Raw genomic sequence first — 20486 nt, 5'->3', positions numbered from 1 at the left:
CTCCTGTGACTTGAGGGGAAGGACAGGAGTTTGTGTAAATGGTATGTGAGTGCACATGTGTGGAGATCCCATGTTTCCCGATCCGAGTCTGTGACCTCATGTTCCCACCCTGAAAAACTGACAACTGTCAGTCATGACGCCTCCGTCACTAGGAAACAGTCTTCAATTTTTCTTTGATATATTTTTAAGTTTTATGTTTGAGGAGTTATTGTTTTACAGGTGCCTGATACTTTGTTTTCTATTTTTCCAGTGAGTTGGAGTTTTTGGTCTCTATTTGTTCGCTGTATACATGTGTTCTAATTTCTCAAGCTCTGGCGTGTGCGACGCACTTACAGATGCAGCCATTCAAAATGCGCGAGCGATGCCGCATTATTTTCCGGTACGCTGTACGCAGTCTACCGCAAGCTACCGGTAAATACCGCCAGTTACCGGTAAATACCGCTAGTTACCGTAAATTCTCCTATAATACGACAAGCAAAATAATAGTATCCGGAATTTCCGCAAGGTGGAGCTAATAAAGCTCAACCTCTCATGTTTGAGCTGTGGCCATCAGTCTTTAACGAAGATATTACTAATAGTATTAATAATGAATGACCTTGGACAAGCTGTAAGTGTAAACTCAAAGTATTGCCCTGGTCAACATTCTTTTTTTCATTGACCGTCTTTGTAAAAGTAACACCACTGCATTTCGCAATCACGCATTTGTTTCCAATCATGCAAAGTACAGTGATTCACCATGCCTTTCACATGCTCATAAAAGAGATTGATTTAGGAACATAAACATATTACCGTATGCAAACTGTACTGTATACAGTAAATATATGTTTATTTAATGTCTTAACTGTGCCCTTTTAAGTATTGAATATTCATATCTAATTTTACCACTGAAGGGAAATCTTAGTAGCTGAGCATAAAAAGAATAGGAGCATACTGTAACGCGTGTGAAGGCCATAAACGATATTAATTTTGGAACATAAACATACATTTCTACATTTTCTGTATGAACCAGCTTAGAGGTTCATACAGAAAGACAGCTTGTGTTTAAATTGAGTGTAAGGTAATTTATGCTTCTAAAGTCATGGTCAGCATTTATTATTGTACTGTGCTGTAAACTTTTTCTGTGCCTAGTCACATTATTTTATAGTGTTTTTTTTGCGTTATTAAATCCGGTGGCGCTGTGTGTTAGTTTCCTGACTCCCATGTCACATGGTCTGTGATTGAATCCCAGGGAACTATGATTTTATTTTTTAACAAACATTTCTTTGAAAAAATGAAACGTTTCCCTTGGTCAGAGATTAAATAAAACCTCACTCGCACCAAACAAATTTATATTTCTAAATATCACGACATGATCGAATTTAAGTCTTTTTAATAACAATGAATAGTCACCTATGCGTTACAAAATATACATTTATATTGATTTGAATCGCGTTTTGATTTAAATCGTAAACGCGTGTTTAAATATATGTGTTTAAAGGCGATATACTGTATAAAAGCGCTGATTCCTATGGAGTGTGTTCCGCCGGGGATTCAAAAAAATTATTTTAAATAGGCTGATAAAGCTTAGACTACTGTAACTGTATTCTAGCCTGTATTACAACAGAACATTGGACAATGCAACGTAAATTGCAAAAATGCACTTGGAATCTGTCCAAGCCCTCCTACAAAAATTATTTAAACTGCGACACTGATCATTCATCTCTACATAAACTTTATTTTATAAAGCGTTTTAAGCAAATAGGTAATTAGATTGCTCATAAACCTAATCGCTTTTTCTACATAAACACAGCGTGATTGCTCTCTGAAAATGCTTTTCCTTTATATTTACAGTAGGCTCAGATTTCAACTATAGATCGTATTATTATAAACTTTCTTGGAAAAATGTATTTTATGTAAACCATGTTTGCCATTAATTAATTTAGGGCTAAAATACGTTCATTGTCTTCCAATCGAGTCGAGTTGACATTGGAAGCTTGCCACACCCGGACTGTTAAACCAACGCATTTGCACGTCAAAGCCCATTGAGGGTATTGAGCCAGTATTGGCTTTAGTATTCCCCCCCTCAATTCAATTCAGTTCAAGGTGTTTTATTTGCATGACAGATGGGTACAAGCAGTGTTGGGTATGTATATTATAACGCCTACGGCCGACAGGCACTGTGTAAGAGCCGGCGCACCAGAGCAGCGCACCGAGGGAGCGTCTGCATTTATAACTTAGTTTTTAAAATTAGTCAAGCAATATGAAGCATCTCCTTTTACTTTTAAGTCCCTTAAATACATTGAGCACAGCTTTCTCACCACTTAAGATTGCTTTTGATACCATCCTTACATAAAGCAGAAGGGAAATCTTAGTGCCTGAGCATAAAAAGAATAGGAGCATACTGCAACGCGTGTGAAGTCCATAAACGATATTAATTTTGGAACTTAAACATACAGTATATGGCTGGTCTCGGTACTTTAAAGAAAACATACACACCAGTATTCCATTTCTCCCTAAACATTTTAAGCATCGAAGTCTTTAACTAACGTGATACCGGAGTCAACAAGCATACTTTTAGAATTTGATTAAAAGGGAATATAATATGGAATCGCGTATTTCAAGAAATTAATAATGGTATAATTATATTCATGTTGCAAAAGAACTGCAACGGACATAAAAACTCCCTTGCTTTTAACAGAGCGTTCCATAATTTCTAACTACGAAAATGATTTAAACTGCGACACTTATCATTCAACCAGAGCTCGAAATATCACAAGGATCCTCAAGAGCACAGCAAAGACTGTATTAAAAGAATCACGTATCTCAAGAAATTAATAAGATATAATTATAATTGTGTAATTCGTATAATTATATAATCAGTTTCAATCAAGGTCTCTAAAACAAACAAGAAAAAGAGGATTTTCGGAGGGCAATTACGCTGTATTTATATAGAATAAGTGATTTATGAGCAATCTAATTTCTTGTTCGTTTAAAACAGTGAAATGTCAGCTGCAAAAGATCGCACCAGAAACAACACTCTCTCTGCCTGTCATAGACGTTCAGGAAAGGCTGAATGAAGTCATGTCAAGTACAATAATTCGGTGATCAATAATAACAGTTTGTAGGACAAGAAACAAAAGATAGTGAATTAGATTATAAATCAGTTATTCTATATAAACACAGTGTAATTGCCCTCCGAAAATCCTCTTTTTCTTTTTCGTTTTAGAGACCTTGATCGAAACTGATTTTAGATGTCAGAAAGGATTTATTTTCTCTGTATTTCCTACATTGCTTTGTCGAGATTTTAACTTTATATCTAACTTTATATCTAGGCTCAGATTTCAACTATAAATCGTACAGTAATTAATAGCAGTAAATACTGATGTTTTGCGCCCTCTTACCACAAAAATATGTTTTGTAGTTGGGATTAGCTTTATTTCGTACGCGTATCTACTCCGGATCGGACACTGAACAGTTAAAGTTGTCGGCAAATCAGACACCCAGAGGGGGGGAGGCGTCTTCTCGCCTCCATAACTAAAATGCCAAATAGGAGTGGCTTAAGCGACATACACAGTCGTGTAACTGACAGTTTGAGGTAGCCTATCGTGTAAATTTCGCTTTGTTGCTGATAGGTTAAGCTTTCGAAACTCTGCCCCAAAGTCATGTGACTGATTTTTCGCCCTGTTTCGTTGGTTAAACGCAATGATCACAAGCACCACCATGGTAACTGGGATGTGTAGTTTTTAATTCCGTTTGAATTATAACTGTACGTACTGTCTTCATATTTGGCCAGGGCTTTAAAGAGAAGGCGCGCCAAAAAATTTCGGTGCCGTCGTCTCCGCTTTAAAGGTACCCCTGTGCTGGAAGAATTTGACCTCGGAACGTTTGCCCAGCGTACTGTTAAACCAACACATTAGCATGTTAAAGCGATTCTATTGAGGGAGTAGCCCAGCTACCACTTAACACTGTACTTCCTACTTTGAATACCTGTGAAACCGGTTTAATTCGTCACAGCCAGCACTCCGGCAGAGAGGGGGTTGAGTAGTGGAAGCAGGCGAGATTTCCAGCGAAAGACACCACCCCCTCAAAAACCCAGTAAGCAGTAATGCTTTAAGTTGAAAATCGTGGTAGATTTTGAGGATGATAAAGAGGGTAAACTGGGATGGGAGGAGGGTTTGGTTTTGCATAAGGGGCAGAAGATTTCCCTTCTGCTTTGTGTAAGGATGGTATCAAAAGCAATCTTTAGTGCTGAGAAAGCTGTGCTCAATGTATTTAAGGGACTTAAAAGTAAAAGGAGATGCTTCATATTGCTTGACTAATTTTAAAAACTAAGTTATAAATGCAGACGCTCCCTCGGTGCGCTGCTCTGGTACGCCGGCTCTTACACAGTGCCTGTCGGCCGTAGGCGTTATAATATACATACCCAACACTGCTTGTACCCATCTGTCATGCAAATAAAACACCTTGAATTGAATTATGCTTGTTAACTCCGGTATCACGTTAGTTAAAGACTTCGAAGCTTAAAATGTTTAGGGAGAAATGGAATACTGGTGTGTATTTTTTTTCTTTAAAGTACCAAGACCAGCTATATACTGTATGTTTATGTTCCAAAATTAATATCGTTTATAGCCTTCACACGCGTTACAGTATGCTCCTATTCTTTTTATGCTCAGCTACTAAGATTTCCCTTCAGTGGTAAAATTCAATATCTACAACGGGCACAGTAAAGACGTTTACAGTAAGTCTTTCTACGACAGACCAACGGACCACGAGTGCCCCTGTCGGTCAACCAATCACGTACCGCGTCATCTTGCGTCATGATACGCGATACCGCAGCCAATTACCTGCGGTACGTGTCTGTACCGCGCACTTTGAATGGCTGCATCTGTACAGCAAAGAAAAAAATACTCCTACTAGAAAAGGTGATGATTATACGTTCTGTTATTGAAGATAATCCGACACGCCTTTTGCTGGCTGCTGTTCCTTCTTCGCCATTTTAAAACAGACTCGTCCATCAAGTTCCACTAGAAATCATTGATCAACACTCGAGTCCTTAGTTCGTGAGCGAATCGAGTGCTGTGGTTTTTAACTTTTGGGAAAGCAAGTCGCAACTAGCGAGAAGCACCCTCTGTGACTTCACTCTGTTTCCGTGTTCAACACCATGAGCAACATGACTCACTTTCCAGGGGGAACCGCCTCGGAGACAGTCGTTCGCATTGAAGGCGCCTCTCTGAGCAGCGTGCTCCAATCCAGGGGCTCCGTGCCCGCGGCGAAAACTGGTCTTCGTCATCATTGGTGTCCTGCCTGACGCTGCTTCTTCCTTGCCGGTATGAAACAGACTCATCTATCCAGCTGCCCGACACCACGCAGGGTTCTGTCCTGCGAGAGACGGCCTGAGCCAGGGGGACTTTCCGAACCGGCCGAACTCACAGCCTGACTGATCTACCATCGATTGCCTTTACTTAAACATCCCATTGAATATCCGTCATTTAGTGGTTTCTGTGATGTTTATTATTCAAGTTCAAGTTCAAGTTCAAGTTTATTGTCATTATACTCATATACAGGTATATGGTATAACGAAATGTTATTTAGCTAGCTCTCGGACATAAGTAGTACAAAGAAAAAAACAAAAACAAAAACAACAACAACAACAAAACAATTGTATAACAAAAGAAAGACAGAGACAACAGGCAGTGTGCAAAAAACAACAACAGGCAATGTGCAAAAACAAAAACAGGCAATGTGCAAAAACAACAACAGGCAATGTGCAAAAAAACAACAACAGGCAATGTGCAAAACAGCAAAAAGGTAACAGGTTATGTGCAAAAATATGCATCAACAGAATGAAATAAAGGGATAGAAATTATGGGGAGTGAGCTTTTGACATGTATGGTAGAGGTAGATTTTCAATGTGTGTTTGGGTTTTTGGTAAGAGAGAAGGCACTGTGAGGTTCAGATCATAGATGAGAGTGAGAGAGGCTGGGAGTTTAACAGTTTGATAGTGCGGAGGTAAAAACTGTCTCCGAGTCTGGTAGTCCAAGCCCGAATGCTCCGGTACCGTTTTCCAGATGGTAGCAGATCATAAAGTCTGTAGCTGGGGTGTGTGGGGTCTTTGATGATGCTTAGAGCTTTCCTCAAGCACCATCTGTCATAAAAGTCCTGTATAGATGGGAGGGCAACCCCAGTGATGGACTAGGCAGTTTTCACCACCCGCTGTAGGGCTTTGCGGTCAGCAGTACTGCAGTTGCCATACCACACTGTGATGCAGTCTGTCAGTGTGCTTTCTGTAGTGCATCTGTAAAAGCTAGTGAGGATCTGGGGACATATCTTAGCCTTCAACCGTCTTAGGAAGTACAGGCGCTGTTGAGCTTTTTTGATCTGACAGGTAGAGTTGAGAGACCATGTGAGGTCCTCAGTGATATGGATGCCAAGGAATTTAAAGTTACTGACCCTCTCCACTTCAGTCCCGTTGATGTGGATAGGGGCATGTCCGGTTTGCAGTTTCCTGAAATCAACGATCAGCTCCTTGGTATTGCTGACATTGAGGGTGAGGTTGTTGTCATCACACCACGTTGTAAGGAGATTGACCTCCTCCCTGTAGGCCCTCTCATCATTGTCTGTGATCAGACCTACAGCTGTGGTGTCATCGGCGAACTTGACGATGGAGTTGGTGTTGTGTTTGGCCTTACAGTCGTGGGTATAGAGGGAGTAGAGCAATGGACTTAGCACACACCCCTGGGGGACCTTAGTGTTCAGAGTTAGTGTGCCGGAGGTGTGGTTTCCAAACAAAACATTTTTTATTGATTTTATTATATTTATTATCTATAATGTTAATTAACATTATTTTATTTGTAATTTTCACTTTCATAGCCTATTAAGCTTAATACCTAAATACATCTAAACATTATTTCTGTGTATTTATTACACAACGTTTATAAATGATGTACAAACCCAGCTCTGTTCAGTGTGATTGTAGCAGTTCTGCAGTTGTTCTCAGCCTCAGTCCTCAGTGGTTGCTGTTGATGAGCCAGAGCAGCTCCTGTGGAGCTGAGTGAGGTTTTTGTACAGACTTGTATCACAGTGTGAATGGATAACTATAGTCATTCTGACCACTGTAATAATCTCCTGCATCGTAAGCCTGGACTCCAGTGATTATATGTGTAAAGGCTGTTCCAGAACCAGTGCCTGTGAATTGATCAGGAACCCCAGACTGACAGTTTGTTGCAACATAAACCAGGAGCTGTGGAGCCTGACCAGGTTTCTGCAGGTACAAGTGCAGGTAGTTGCTGACTGGCTCTACAGCTGATGGAGACAGAGCTTCCTGGGAGAACAGACTGAGCTGGAGACTGAGTCAGAACAATCTGCCCACTGGACACTGGAAGTGAAAAAGCAACAAGAATTATTAATACATGCTTTTTATAAATATATAAATATATACTCCAGCAGCCATATCAGCCTGCAACTCACAACTGGCAACCCACTGAAGCTAAGCAGGTATGAGCCTGGTCAGTACCTGGATAGGAGACCTCCTGGGAAAAACTAAGGTTGCTTCTGGAAGAGGTGTTAGTGGGGCCAGCAGGGGGCGCTCACACTGTGGTCCATGTCAGTCCTAATGCCCCAGTATAGTGATGGGGACACTAGACTGTAAACTGGCGCCGTCCTATGGCTGAGATGTAAAACTGAGGTGCTGACTCTCTGTGGTCATTAAAAATCCCAGGGCGTTTCTCGAAGAGTAGGGGTCCTGGCTAAATTTCCCATTGGCCCTTACCAGTCATGGCTTCCTAATAATCCCCGAATTGGCTAAATTTACTCTGCTCTCCTCCCCACTAATAGCTGATGTGTGGTGAGTGTTCTGGCTCACTATGGCTGCCATCGCGTCATCCAGGTGCGGTTGCACACTGGTGGTGGTGGAGGGGAGTCCCCATTACCTGTAAAGCGCTTTGAGTGGAGTGTCTAGAAAAGTGCTACATAAGTGTAAGCAATTATTATTATTATATACACATTGGTAACATTTCTATTGAAGTTCTTTAAATTGTAGATTTATTCTAAATTTATTCTTTCACACTTTTGTTAATATTGTAAAATTAATGTTAATAAAATTAAAATAGAGAACCAATACTTTTTACAAACATTTGTATTATATATATTTGCCCTAGAAAATACATTTGCTACATTTCTATTGATGTTCTTTAAATTTGAGGTTTGTTCTAATTTTATTCTAAGATCTTTAAAACTGAGGTTAATATTAGGTTAATATTGGGAAATTAATGTTAAAAATGTTGTTAATATTTTTTACTTATTCTAAATTTATTCAATCTTTAAACTTTAACTTTTAAAGGTAAATTAATGTTAATAAAATAAATATAATAAAATTAGAGAAGTATTTTCTTTAATCCTGACCTTGAGCAAAGAGCCCCAGTGTCCCCAGCACTAGAATCAGTGGCATCATTGTCCTGTGTGTGTCAGTGACTCTGAAAGGGCTGAACAGTGACTGATCCACACTGTGAGTCTTAAAGTGTTTGGAGCAGTGAGGCGGCACAGGTATGCAAAGCTTCTTCCTGTATACAAATCCTGTCACAGACAGTTAGAAAAGGCCTGAGCTAGGAGAACAGGTGCAATATGCAAGTGTTTGGTTACTTTCTACTATTTTATTTTATTTCTGTTGCATTACTAGCTCCTTCCTGTAAGCAAATCCTATCACAGACAGTTAGAAAAGCTGATATGGGAGAACAGGTGCAATCTGCAAGGGTTGGGTCTGTTGTTATGTGTATATAATATGTAGTGCATATACCGCTAGATCAGTACTCTGACATTAGAGCTCTATTACATCCTGGCTCCCTCAGTTTGCTATTGCCCTTCTGCCCAAGACACCCTCAGCATGATCATTCAGTGATGGACCTGATAACATCCTAATCAATCCTCAGCTGTGATTTTGTATCTTAACAGTTAGCACCCAGCTCATTTCATTGGTAAACTCACTTGCTCCTCTTCTCTCTCCAACTAACTTGGCAATTCTGACTTTACCCACCAGGTGACTGCAAGCAGTCCAAATCAGGGTTTACCTTTTTTCCAACATGCCAGACCCAAAGAGTGAGTCGGTGAAGAACTGAATTCTGCCCAATAAATTCTTACTGCAACAAACTAAATCTTCTTTTTCATGAACCAATTGTTAATTTTAACTGATCATTGGAACTGTGAAAGTTGGACTCTGAATAAAGTTGCATTCAGAATATCTAAACACATTCAGTTAAGCACTGTACCTGGGGCAAACCAAGTTTATCCCACCTGTCTTCCTTGTGGCTGTACCCAGACAGACAACTGTGACCAGAATGTTCTAAGTGGGGTATTTAAGGCAGGCCTATCTCTAATTAAAACAAGCTTTTTCTGTAAACATTCTGAAAGCACTGATCCAGCAGAGACTCACCTTCCCCTGGAGGTCCTCTTGCCAGCACTTGGGGATCCCAGTCCTCCACTGGCCTTGCTACAGAACCTGCTATTCCTCTGTCTGTTTATTCTCGCCAATCTCTCCCCAGTGACCCTGCTGTCTACTTTCCACACAGCTCCTCTTGCACTGGTCTCCCCACCTTCTGCACAGACAGTTTCCAGTCTGCAGACTGCAGCCTTCACTCGCTCCCAGCCCAGTCAGCCCACTCATCTCTTGCTCTCTGCTTCCTGTTCTCTGCCTCACCTCCGTCTCATCTCTCTGATCTCCCAAAGATCCCTGCAGTCCTGCGCGTGGGGCTCAACCTGTCATTTCACTGCAGGGCTTAATAGTGGCTGCAGCATAACATACATGGTGTACAACTTATTGATGCAACACCAAAAACATGTATAATAAACTATCAGTCTTAATAGAATATATTTGTGAAATGATCTGCTGATAGAAAAGTTTGATCATTCACTCAGGACTACCAAGACAAGACGTAGTAACATCAGAGTTAATATATATCACATACATTAACTCTAATTATATCATATCTCATAATATATATATCAGCTATAAAGTGTTTTTGTCAACCTTGTCGATTATGTCAGTCTCAAGCAGTTAAATAATATTTTTCTGACAGTTAATTAGCAGATTCTATTGGAAAATCCCTTACTACCAAACTTTTATTAACTTTTTATTTTTGTTTTTGTTACAAAATACTAGTTTCTGAATACCCTTCCACTCACCAGATATTCTATAAATACCAGTGTCTCGCATCTGAAGTCATAGTAATTATTTTTAATAAAAGGTCCATCTTACTTTGTAATCTCCTCAAACAATGTTTCTGACAGCACAGTCTGATGATTTTAATATTTTAATTTTTATCGTAATACCTGTTTAATTTGTCTCCTGTTGATCATCATGTTCTTTTTACATTGAAAGAGGAGTACCAGAAGCATTCTAACACTTTTCTAATAATCTTTGTGTGCCTTGAGCAAGCAGAAAGGGCACAGGAATGTAGCTGAAGAGGCCCCTGTCTTTAGCTCCATATGGCTCTCATGCTGTGATCTCAGCCACAGAGTGACCTGGTGCTTTTTGTGTGTGGGGAAGTGAGGGAGATGAGTTTGTCTTTCTCAGGACAGTGATGACCCAGTACTCTCCATGATGGATGTTTGCCAAAGGTGGCTGGATGTCTAGCAGAGAGTCATCTAGACATGATCATAAGGTCCAAGGTCACTGTTCATCACCTAGAGGAAGATCCATCAATGGGAGAACTCTAGGGTGGTACCAGAACCTAACCTGACAGCATCTCAGCCAATCACCAGCTGTGATGTACAGAATTGTGTCCAAGATATTCTTTCTGCAACAGAAGAAATCTTGTGTTCATGAACCAACTGTTATGTTTGCTGTCTATGTTTGCTGTCTAAGACAGTTGGACTCTTTCTTTTGTCGACATGTTGGATGTCCGAATATATTCAAAAATAAGTTGTAGCTGGGACAAACCAAGTTCTCTCACCTGTCTACCTTGGGCCAGAACCAGGAAATCAAACGGTGTACAAACTTTGTTTTTAAAGACTAAAGTTCAGCAAGACATGGTTATCCACAGGTGAACCCAGCTGCCTATCTGACTGCATTTCCACAGCAACTGGCCAGACTGGTAAAACTATCCAACTCCACAGTGCCCCAGCTGCTATGGACCTTGGTGTGAGTGTGTGAGTGTTTGTGTTTGTGTATCTATCTGCCCCACATCTTCACTCTTAAAATTATTTAAATGAGAAATAGAATAATCACAGTTCTTTGAATAATGTGACTGTGTTAAATGATCTCTTACAGTAGTGTAATAAACTTGTAAGTGCACCTGCAGGAGGTCCCAGCTGCAGCAGTGCAGTCTTTGGGCAGCCCTGCTGAGGGAGGTTTTTGTACGGCTGTGTAACACTGTGTGAACAGATTTTTACTGCTGATGTAGTGGTAACCCTGACAGTAATAATCTGCTGCATCTTCAACCTGGACTCCTGTGATGGTCAGAGTGAAGTCAGTCCCAGATCCACTGCCACTGAAACGCTCTGGGATCCCAGTATAACGGGTAGTTGCATAATAGATCAGGAGTTTAGGAGCTTCTCCAGCTTTCTGTTGGTACCAGGCTAGGCGGTTATTACCATTGTTGTAACAGAAGAAACAAGGTTCTTGATCCCGAGATGAAGTAAAACAGATGAGTTTATTGCATGCAAGGAACAATAAAGCCGAAGTCTTGTTTCCCGCAAGAAACAACAAAACCGAAGTATTGTTCCCCGTACTGTTACAAACTTTTGGGTTATATACAGTTTTCTTCTCCGTTTCTGACGTCACTCGGTCCGATGGTAAAGAGGGGGGTTCATGGTATTTGGCCAGTTTACGATGTTCTGGGCAAATGGTCAGTTTAACATTACACCCAGGGGGGTTCCTAGCTGGCATCTGCAATCCTTATCAGTTAACCCCCTTTCCTGCCATAAACCCCAGCTTGTGACTTGGAAGTCTAAACCCCCTACAGAAAAGATTAAATTCAAACCCCCGTCTTCACATCTTTCTTCATTCCCCCCTTATAAAATATGGCATACGTCAGTGTAGCCTATTTTTATACATACAATGTCAGGGCAGATCTTTCCTTTCTTGGCGAACAGGTATGTATTGCCATGACATTGTACGTTCCACGGTTATGGCAAGATGTGATACATGTTTTTGTGCACGTGATGATTACAATTATACATATAAACAATACTATTCCTACAAATAAACACTGTAAAAAAGTTCCGCCCCAGGCCCCAAACACAGACTTTACCCAAGATCCAATTCCCCAATTTTCAGTATAATAGTCCTGATATTTCTGTCCCTCATTGTAAATGTGTTGGGCCAGATCTGAGATGTGCTCAGAATTATCAGGGATATATGTGCAGCATTCAGTGCCAATTACTGCACAAGTTCCTCCTTGGGCCGCCAGTACATAATCTAAAGCTAGTCGGTTCTGCATGGCCACTGTTCTGAGGGCTACCATCTCATCATTAACAGCCTTCAGACTAGATGAGGTAGAATTTGCTAATTCTTCTAAAGTCGAGGCCATTTGAATTAACTCTCGACTCAGAAAGTTCATGCCGGCTTGTGGAAATATTATACCTAAATAATATTCCCAATCAGCCAATTTTCTTTGTGGTCTGTGGTTAGGTCCGAAGGGGGTGTGGGTTTGAACACGGATATGAGGAACCACATATCCTAAATAACATGAGCCAGACCACTGGGCTGGCAACCATGGGTAGGCTCGTTTTCCACAAATGAAATATGTTCCGTTTGGCGCTCCCCATGCCTCTGAAAATAAGAAACTTATACCGAACTGTGGGGTGTGCCGATCCCATCCTGGAATTTGGAAGGTAGAGGTGGATATATTTGCAGCGATGGTAAGGTTGCAACGACTCCATCCAACCAAGTGCAGACCATCAGTGTGCTGAAAACATATGTTTCCCTCACGTTCCTTATTTAGAGTCAGGTATGGTGGTGTATGGCTTCTGTTATATTTAGGAGCGTAAGAGCCTGTGAAACTCGTGGGCTCTAAGCCTCGCTCCTGTAGATATTGTAATGTTGTGCAGGTTAAAGTCGTGTTATGGCAACCCCCATAGTTTGTCATATTAAAATCTCCTAAATTATCCCTCCAAATGATCATGCCTATGACTTCCTCGAGACGCCAAGGAATGGCCCCCATAGGAAGTCCTCCCTGTACATATTTGGGTAATGCGGCACACACCCAGCAGGCACTTTGGTTGGTTTTCTTAGCTGTCAGATAGGAGAGGCCTAAAAAGGAATTAATTCCATGTTCTCCTTTGTGGGAGAGATGATCATTAATCCCTGCGGAACATAGTTCTACAGCAACAATTATCATTATTAACAGAAATGATTTCATTCTGGGTCTGGGGATGAGGCTCGTCGGCAGTGTGACGCGTGGATCCAGCGATCTTTTCCTTCCACTCGAACCGCAGACTCGGTTGTCAACAGGATCTGGTAGGGTCCGTCCCACCTGGGTTGGAGAACCTGTGAAGGAAATTTCCTGATCCACACCCACTCTCCTGGGATGAGGTCGTGCCCTCCTTCAGGTGGTGGTCCCCACGCCTCCAGGACCTGCTCGCGGGCTCCTTGGGTGGCCTCTGTCAGCAACTTGCAATACTGTAACAGAGAATCAGTTAGTATACTCAAGCCTACTCTGTCATGTCCTGGAGAGTCACTCAGTCTCATGGGACGCCCAGTGATCACCTCAAACGGGCTCAGCCCCACTATTCGATTTGTCCCAGCCCGGATGCTGCACAGTACGGCGGGCAATGCATCCACCCAGGGGATCCCTCCCAAGTGGTACTTTGTCAATTTAGCTTTCAAAGTCCGGTTCACCCGTTCCACCATGCCGGAGGACTGCGGGTGATGAGGGCAATGCAGGTCCCATTTGATCCCTAGTAGGTCTGCCACCACCTGACACACTTTTCCAGTAAAATGTGTGCCCTGGTCTGAGTCTATGCGACACGGGAGTCCCCATCGGGGAATTACTTCTGTCACGAGATATTTGGCAGTTGTCTGCGCAGTCTCTCGTTTGACAGGGACAGCCTCCACCCATCTAGAAAACTGGTCCACCATCACTAGGAGGCCTGTTTTCCCTTTACAGGGTGGCAGTGAACAATAGTCTATTTGCCAGTGTCTAAAGGGCCTCTCGGGTGCAGGACGTCGAAGATTAGGAGCCCGAACCGGCGGTGCTCCAGAGGCTTTTTGGCACTCTCCACAGCGTTGTACCACATCAGCTGCGAAGGGTGTGAAGCCTGTGCCCACCCAGCTCTGAGCGAAGCGTCGAGTCATTTGGCTAACACCTGGGTGCCCTGTGGAGTGTATTTGCTGCGCCAGGTAGGGCATTAGTTGCTTGGGACAGGCGGGTCTGCCTGTACGCTGGCACCTCCAGGTCCCATCCTTCTGCAGCCCCACATTGCGTTCCATCCAGGTCCATTTCTCAATCCTTGGAGCCTGGGCCTGGAGCTCGCTGAGCTGTTCCGTCCGGAGTGCCTGTATGTTCACTGTGCAAACTGAAATAATCTGAAGAGGTTTTTCTATAGCCCACTCCTCCCATTGCCCCAGGGCAGCTTGACGTGCTGTCCAGTCTGCTAGCTTATTGCCCCTGGCCTCGGGAGTGTCCTCTCTGCTGTGGCCCTTACATTTGACTACAGCTACCTGCTTTGGGAGTTGGAGAGCCGCAAGCAGCTCAGACACCAGATCTGCATTCTTTACCGGAGTGCCAGCAGAGGTTAAAAAATCCCTATTACTCCATAACCTTCCAAAATCATGGCATACTCCAAAAGCGTATCGTGAGTCTGTGTATATTGTGGTGGTCTTGCCTTTTGCTAATTTACAGGCTTCCACCAAAGCTTTCAGTTCAGCTCGCTGTGCTGACGTGGGTACCTCAAATCTTCCCCCACATTGGATATCATGTTCTGTAGTCACAGCCCAACCCGCTTTCCTCTCCCCACTAGAATTTATGAATGAAGTTCCATCAGTGAAAAGGATGAGGTCTTCATTCCTTAGTGGTTGCTCGGCTATTTTGATGCCCTCATCTTCTCCCATTGCCCAAACATCACAGCTGTGTTCTAACATGTAGGCTTCTGATGGGTCAGGTAACAATGTGGCTGGATTTAGAGCTCCTTCACGTTCAATGGTAATATTTGGAGCCTCTAACAAGACCTGCCACTTGCTCCATCGTATCGCATTAACCTGACTGACCCGATTCAGGGACATGAGGGTGTGTACCGCATGTGGGCATCGAACAATCAGTTGTTGATCTAGCACTATGTTATTGACTGCCTGTACTGCTAGACAGACGGCCTGAACGGCTCGTAGACATGGTCCCCAGCCCCTGGCTACCTCGTCCAAGGATCCAGAGTAATACCCTACCGGGCGGTACCTACCCCCATGTTCCTGTGTTAGTACAGCTGTCCAAAATCCATTCTTTTCACTTACGTAGAGGTAGAATGGTTGATCTGTCTGAGGAAACCCCAATGCAGGAGCCTGTAACAGAGCTTGTTTTAAATCATTAAAAGCATGTTCAGCTTCAGGACTCCAAGCAATAGGATCAAGGGACCTCCCTCCCCCCTTTAATAGGTCTGTAAGTGGTTTGGCCCTTTCAGAAAAAGCATCAACCCAATTTCTATTGAAATTGCACAGACCCAGAAATGATCGGAGCTCTCTCACCGTATTGGGACTAGGGTGTGTTCGGATTGCCTGGGCCCAATCTTCTGTCAATTCCCTTTTTCCCTGACTAATCTTTTGTCCCAAGTAAATTACGGTGTCTAGGCATAACTGTGCTTTGCTATAACTAGCCTTGTGTCCTTTTTTAACCAAATGGTTGAGAATAATTTGGAGGTCCTTTTTGTGGGTTTCCTCGTCAGGAGACGCGATTAAAATATCATCCACATATTGGATAACGACAGAGGACACTTGAGGCAGCTCCCGGAGATGCCTCCGAAGTGCCATGTGATACACGGTGGGGCTGTTATGAAACCCCTGTGGTAACCTGGTCCAAGTATATTGTTCTCCATCTACAACAAAGGCGAACCAATCTTGTACCTCTGGGTGTAGAGGAACAGACCAGAACCCATTAGCCATGTCAATTACTGAAAACACCTGGTGCTCAGGGGTCAGTAGTTGAAAAATAGCAGAGGGGTCTGCTACTAAGGGGGTGAGACGGTTGATGTGTTGATTAGCTTTTGAGTAATCAACTGTGAATCGCCATGCTCCGCTGGCTTTCTTTACGGGCCATATTGGACTGTTGCTTGTACTATGTGTTTTTCGTACAATGCCTTGAGTCAATAGTTTTTGTATTACTGGTCGAACCCCTTCCTCCGCCTCTTTGTTGATTTTATATGGCTTTGTGTATGGCGGGGATTTCCCAGTAAATGTGGCGGGTTCCATATCCAGAAGCCAGCATTCGTCCTTATCCATAGTCCAAATTGGATGCCCTTTTAGTTCGTCTTTTTGGAGGGACCAGATGTTTACCTCCACCCTCTCCTCATGTACGGTTAATATAACCCCTTGTAGGTATTTCAGAGCATCCCATCCCAACAGATCTGGGGTAGATCCTACCCACATGACAGCATTAAATGTTACCTCCCCATCTCCTAGTCTAATCTTGAGTTCTTGAGTTTCTCTGAGTGTTATTCTATTACCCCCTACACCAGTGGCCTCCAGCTCCTTCCCTGTGAACATGACACCACACCGTTTGGCTGACTGTTCAGATAAACACGATAATTGAGCCCCAGTGTCCCATAAAAGTGACATTTGAATCCCATTAATCGTGCATTGTAATTTGAGCTCTTTTTCACTCAGTTCCTGAGATAGGCGTAGGGAGGCCACTAGGGGGAGTCCTAGTTTAAAAGCTCCCTGATAGCGCGTTTGTCTGCTTCGCTCAGATCCTGTAATTGTGACAACAGGTTTTTTTGCCCCTCTCGATTCGAGGGATTGAAAGGGGGATCTCGGTATCTTCCAAACCTGCCCTCACTGGCTAATCGCTTTTTGCAATTCTTTTGCCAATGTCTGAAATTTTTACAATAATGGCACCGAGTTGTAATTTCGCTTTTTGGATTTAGTCGGGTGTCAGGGCCAGCTCCACCCTTCAGTATGGGGGGTGTCCACCCTGTTTGTATTGCCCGCACCTTAGCATACATATTTCTCTCGATTTGCCGTGCCATTTTAACTATTTCCTCAAATTGTTTAGTCGTATCTTGCCCTATTTCGGGCTCTTTTAACTGAAGGGCTTTGGCTATATCAGGCTTAAGACCGCCCAAATAAATTTGTTTAATTACAGCAGAGGCGTCGCTATTCACATCATCTTCGTCACTTAGTCCTGAGCATTCCAGCCAGAGTGTGACGAAGCGGTCAGTGAAGTCAGCCACATCTTTTTTTTTGCTGACACGCAGATATCTTTTTCCAATCTGTCTTTGGTGGATAATTTTGTTTAAGCCATCGCCAAACCCATTCCCATCGCCCTCCCCTGCCGTTATCCTCACACAATTGTTTAAGTTCTCCGACACGCTTTTCCCCTGTCCTTCTGAGGATCATAGCGGCAGTCAGGGGGGAGATACCATAAGTATCTTTTAATTCCTGAAGCGCACTCCAGGTTCGCTGCATCCCTAATTTTGGGTGCGGTACTTCTCTAGCCCACCGGTCAATATCCTCTGGTTTTGGATTTGATCGTATTGGGGGTTCAGGGAAGGTAGGTGCGAGAACGGACCCCCTCGGCGGGGTGCGAGACGGAGTTAGAGTGGCGCTGTCATCAACGGCACCAGCCCCTGCTACATCAAGTCCTTTCCCACTTCGAGTGAGAGTACAGACCTGCGGGCGCCCTCCCTCTAACAGGGGAGACCCTGATCCGTCTTTATCACACTCATACCAAGTGTTATCCCAATCAGACCCCCCTTCTCCATATGGCCACTGAGGGAATTGATCCCAATTATTTTCGTTTCCTGCCTGTTTGTTCCCCTGTGGGAGAGCAGGATATAACTTAGTCGCCGGCTGTAACACATTAACCAGTGCAGCGTGATCAGGAGTTAATTCCTTCTTTAATTTCTCATTCTCCTGTACTGCCTCTTTTAGTTTTTTTTCTAGTACCTCTTTTGCCGCGAATAAATTATCTTTCCTCTCATTTAACGCTTTTATTTTTTCTGTGAACTCCTTCTCTTTTCTATCCCATTCTGATTTCTCCTTTGTAGCGGCAATGCTTGTTAATAAGACAGAATTAAGCGTTGGTATGCTCCTAAAAGAGGCCCCATCTCACCCTCCATCTCTGTGGTGCAGCCACAGAGAAAGAATTCATGCAAGCTGATTTAAGAGTGTTTTCTTGTGATAAGAAACAAGCTCCCAGACGGGGATGCAATTAGCTGAGCCTGGCTATCATGATCAATGGTCATCTATTGGCGCCTATCAGTCTAGGGAGTGCCGAATGGACATCTGGACTGCATTCCTAAGTGTCAAGAGTAAGTGACTTATATCTCACTTTGACCAACCAATCAGGGACTGGCAGGGCGTGGTAATACCACGTGGGTCTCCAATGCCCGCCAAACTCTCAACCAATCAGCACACATCTGGGTCTTGATCAAAAAGGGAGCGCAAGCTCAGTTCTGGGCTCTCCTTGGCCATTTTCGCGCATCCTCAGAGACAATCACGTGACAACTGCTGTTGTCTGAAAAAGGACTTGGACTTTGTTCAAAGCGCGAGGCCGAAGATCCCGTACGTACTCAGAATTCTACCAACGTGAATGCTCCGCTTGATCAACGGCAGCCTACAGTTGGACCCTCGTCGACAACCTGAATAGCTTATTCAGAAGCAGCGCTGGACCGGGAACGAACCAGTTTCTTCCCAGGCAAAAGAGTGACTTGTGAGGACTCGCGGTCACACTCTGTGCATAGAGACTTTCTACTAGCCAGCCGGACTGCTGGTAGATCCCCTCGGAGCAACGACTGCCCTGCGCGCCGCAGTTAGATTCCTCCGCCCGTCCTACTCCGAGCTGCACCTCGACTGGTTGGCCGGTAGCCAGAGGACACCGACACAACGCCCATTGGACAACCGCTGGAACAGAGGCTGCAACAGAGCCTGTCAGCTGGTTTGGTGTTCGTGCCGGGAAACTCCAAATCCAAACACAGTGGATAAGTAAACCCCATGTTCTACATTGCGTCTCGAGAATTCAATTGTACCTCAACACAAGTTGTTATCAATTTAATTCATGAGTAATGTATTTACTTCCGAGTTTAGAGTAACAGTGGGTAATAACACTGATTAGCGATTTGGTAACCGAACGATATATATTGACATATATTCTCTGTTGTGTATCTCTTTGTGTTTGCATCTCTTCGAGATTATATACCTTGTATATTGATAACCCTCACCGTAAGGTCTGCCGCTCGTATCCAGGCAGACTAGTATATGTTTGTTGCACAGTTATATTAATAAATGTATCCCGTGTATTGAACCCGTGTGTGTGCGTTGTTAGTTGTTCTGACGATTGATTTTCTAAAAGCCCCAACGAACAACCTCGTGATTACTGCTACAATTAATAATTGTCTCAGTAAACCCATCAAAACCTCTACATTTAATGGCGTCCCTGGGTGGGCGGAGTTAAGAATGAAATGAGAATCAATCGCACAGAATAACTGATATTGCTGTGAGTTCAAGTTCAGCACAGCGCCGCGGCTTCTATACGCGAATACCGGGTGTGCTGATAACTGCGCAAAGAAATCCCCCTGTTTTCTAGCGTTTAGTGTAACGTGTGCTGATTGGAAATCCATCTGCTCGGGTGTTTAAATTCCATACTGTATTTTAGTAAAAGGAAAAAAAAGTAATACTCTTAAAGTTTCTCTGACGTAATGACAATGGCTGCTAAAATGTCTGAAGTGGAGTCGCTTATAAGTATTATTTCTAGCGACGACAATCCTGGTTACTGGAGCGGTATCGAAAAGTTGAACTTTGATGATATTGAGAAGCTGCAAGTAGATTTAGTAGCTAAGGTAGCGAACCAGCTTAACACAGGAGGGTCCGTGAACGCAGTTCAGGTCCTATCGAGTTTCGCCTTAAATCTAGCTAAACAGCTGGAACTGTCTTTGTCCGAGCTGACAAAGTTTCAAAAGCTTCAGGGAAAGCTAGAAAGATATAAGGCGGAGCGAGCTGAGTTGTTGGATATAATCAGAGAAAAGAGAGTGAAAAATGAGGAAAGTGAAGACAGACTCAGGGAAGTTTTAGGTAAATTAGATGACCTGTCTGCTAGAGAAACTGCGGCTGAGGTAGCTAGGAGAGACCTGGAAGCGAGCTTGAAAGAAAAAGAAAAAGAAATTGAGAGTTTAAATGAGCTCAGCCAGGAAAGGCAAAAGGAGTTAGATGCTGCCGTACTGGAAGCAAAACAGGCTAGATCCCACTTGCATGCCAGCCCACCTAGCAGCCCGGAGCGCTCACCCAGCGCGCCGGGAGGAGGTTTCTCCCGGCCAGGGTCTGTGGTCGGATCGGCATGGGGGAGATCGCCGAGTCCTGCGCGAGACGCAAGGGC

General features: G+C 43.4%; 1 protein-coding gene across 1 annotated transcript in view; it reads left to right on the top strand.

Moving 5' to 3' along the window:
• The window catches only part of LOC148646745 (NACHT, LRR and PYD domains-containing protein 3-like), a 2700574-nt gene that overhangs the window by 198682 nt on the left and 2481406 nt on the right, over positions 1-20486 (top strand). The gene's annotated exons all lie outside the window — the stretch shown is intronic.

This window comes from Lepisosteus platostomus, chromosome 16 (assembly GCF_059453375.1).
Source record: "Lepisosteus platostomus isolate fLepPlt1 chromosome 16, fLepPlt1.hap1, whole genome shotgun sequence".
In the NCBI taxonomy this organism is placed as follows: domain Eukaryota; kingdom Metazoa; phylum Chordata; class Actinopteri; order Semionotiformes; family Lepisosteidae; genus Lepisosteus; species Lepisosteus platostomus.
This window is presented reverse-complemented; position numbering and strand designations above follow the sequence as displayed.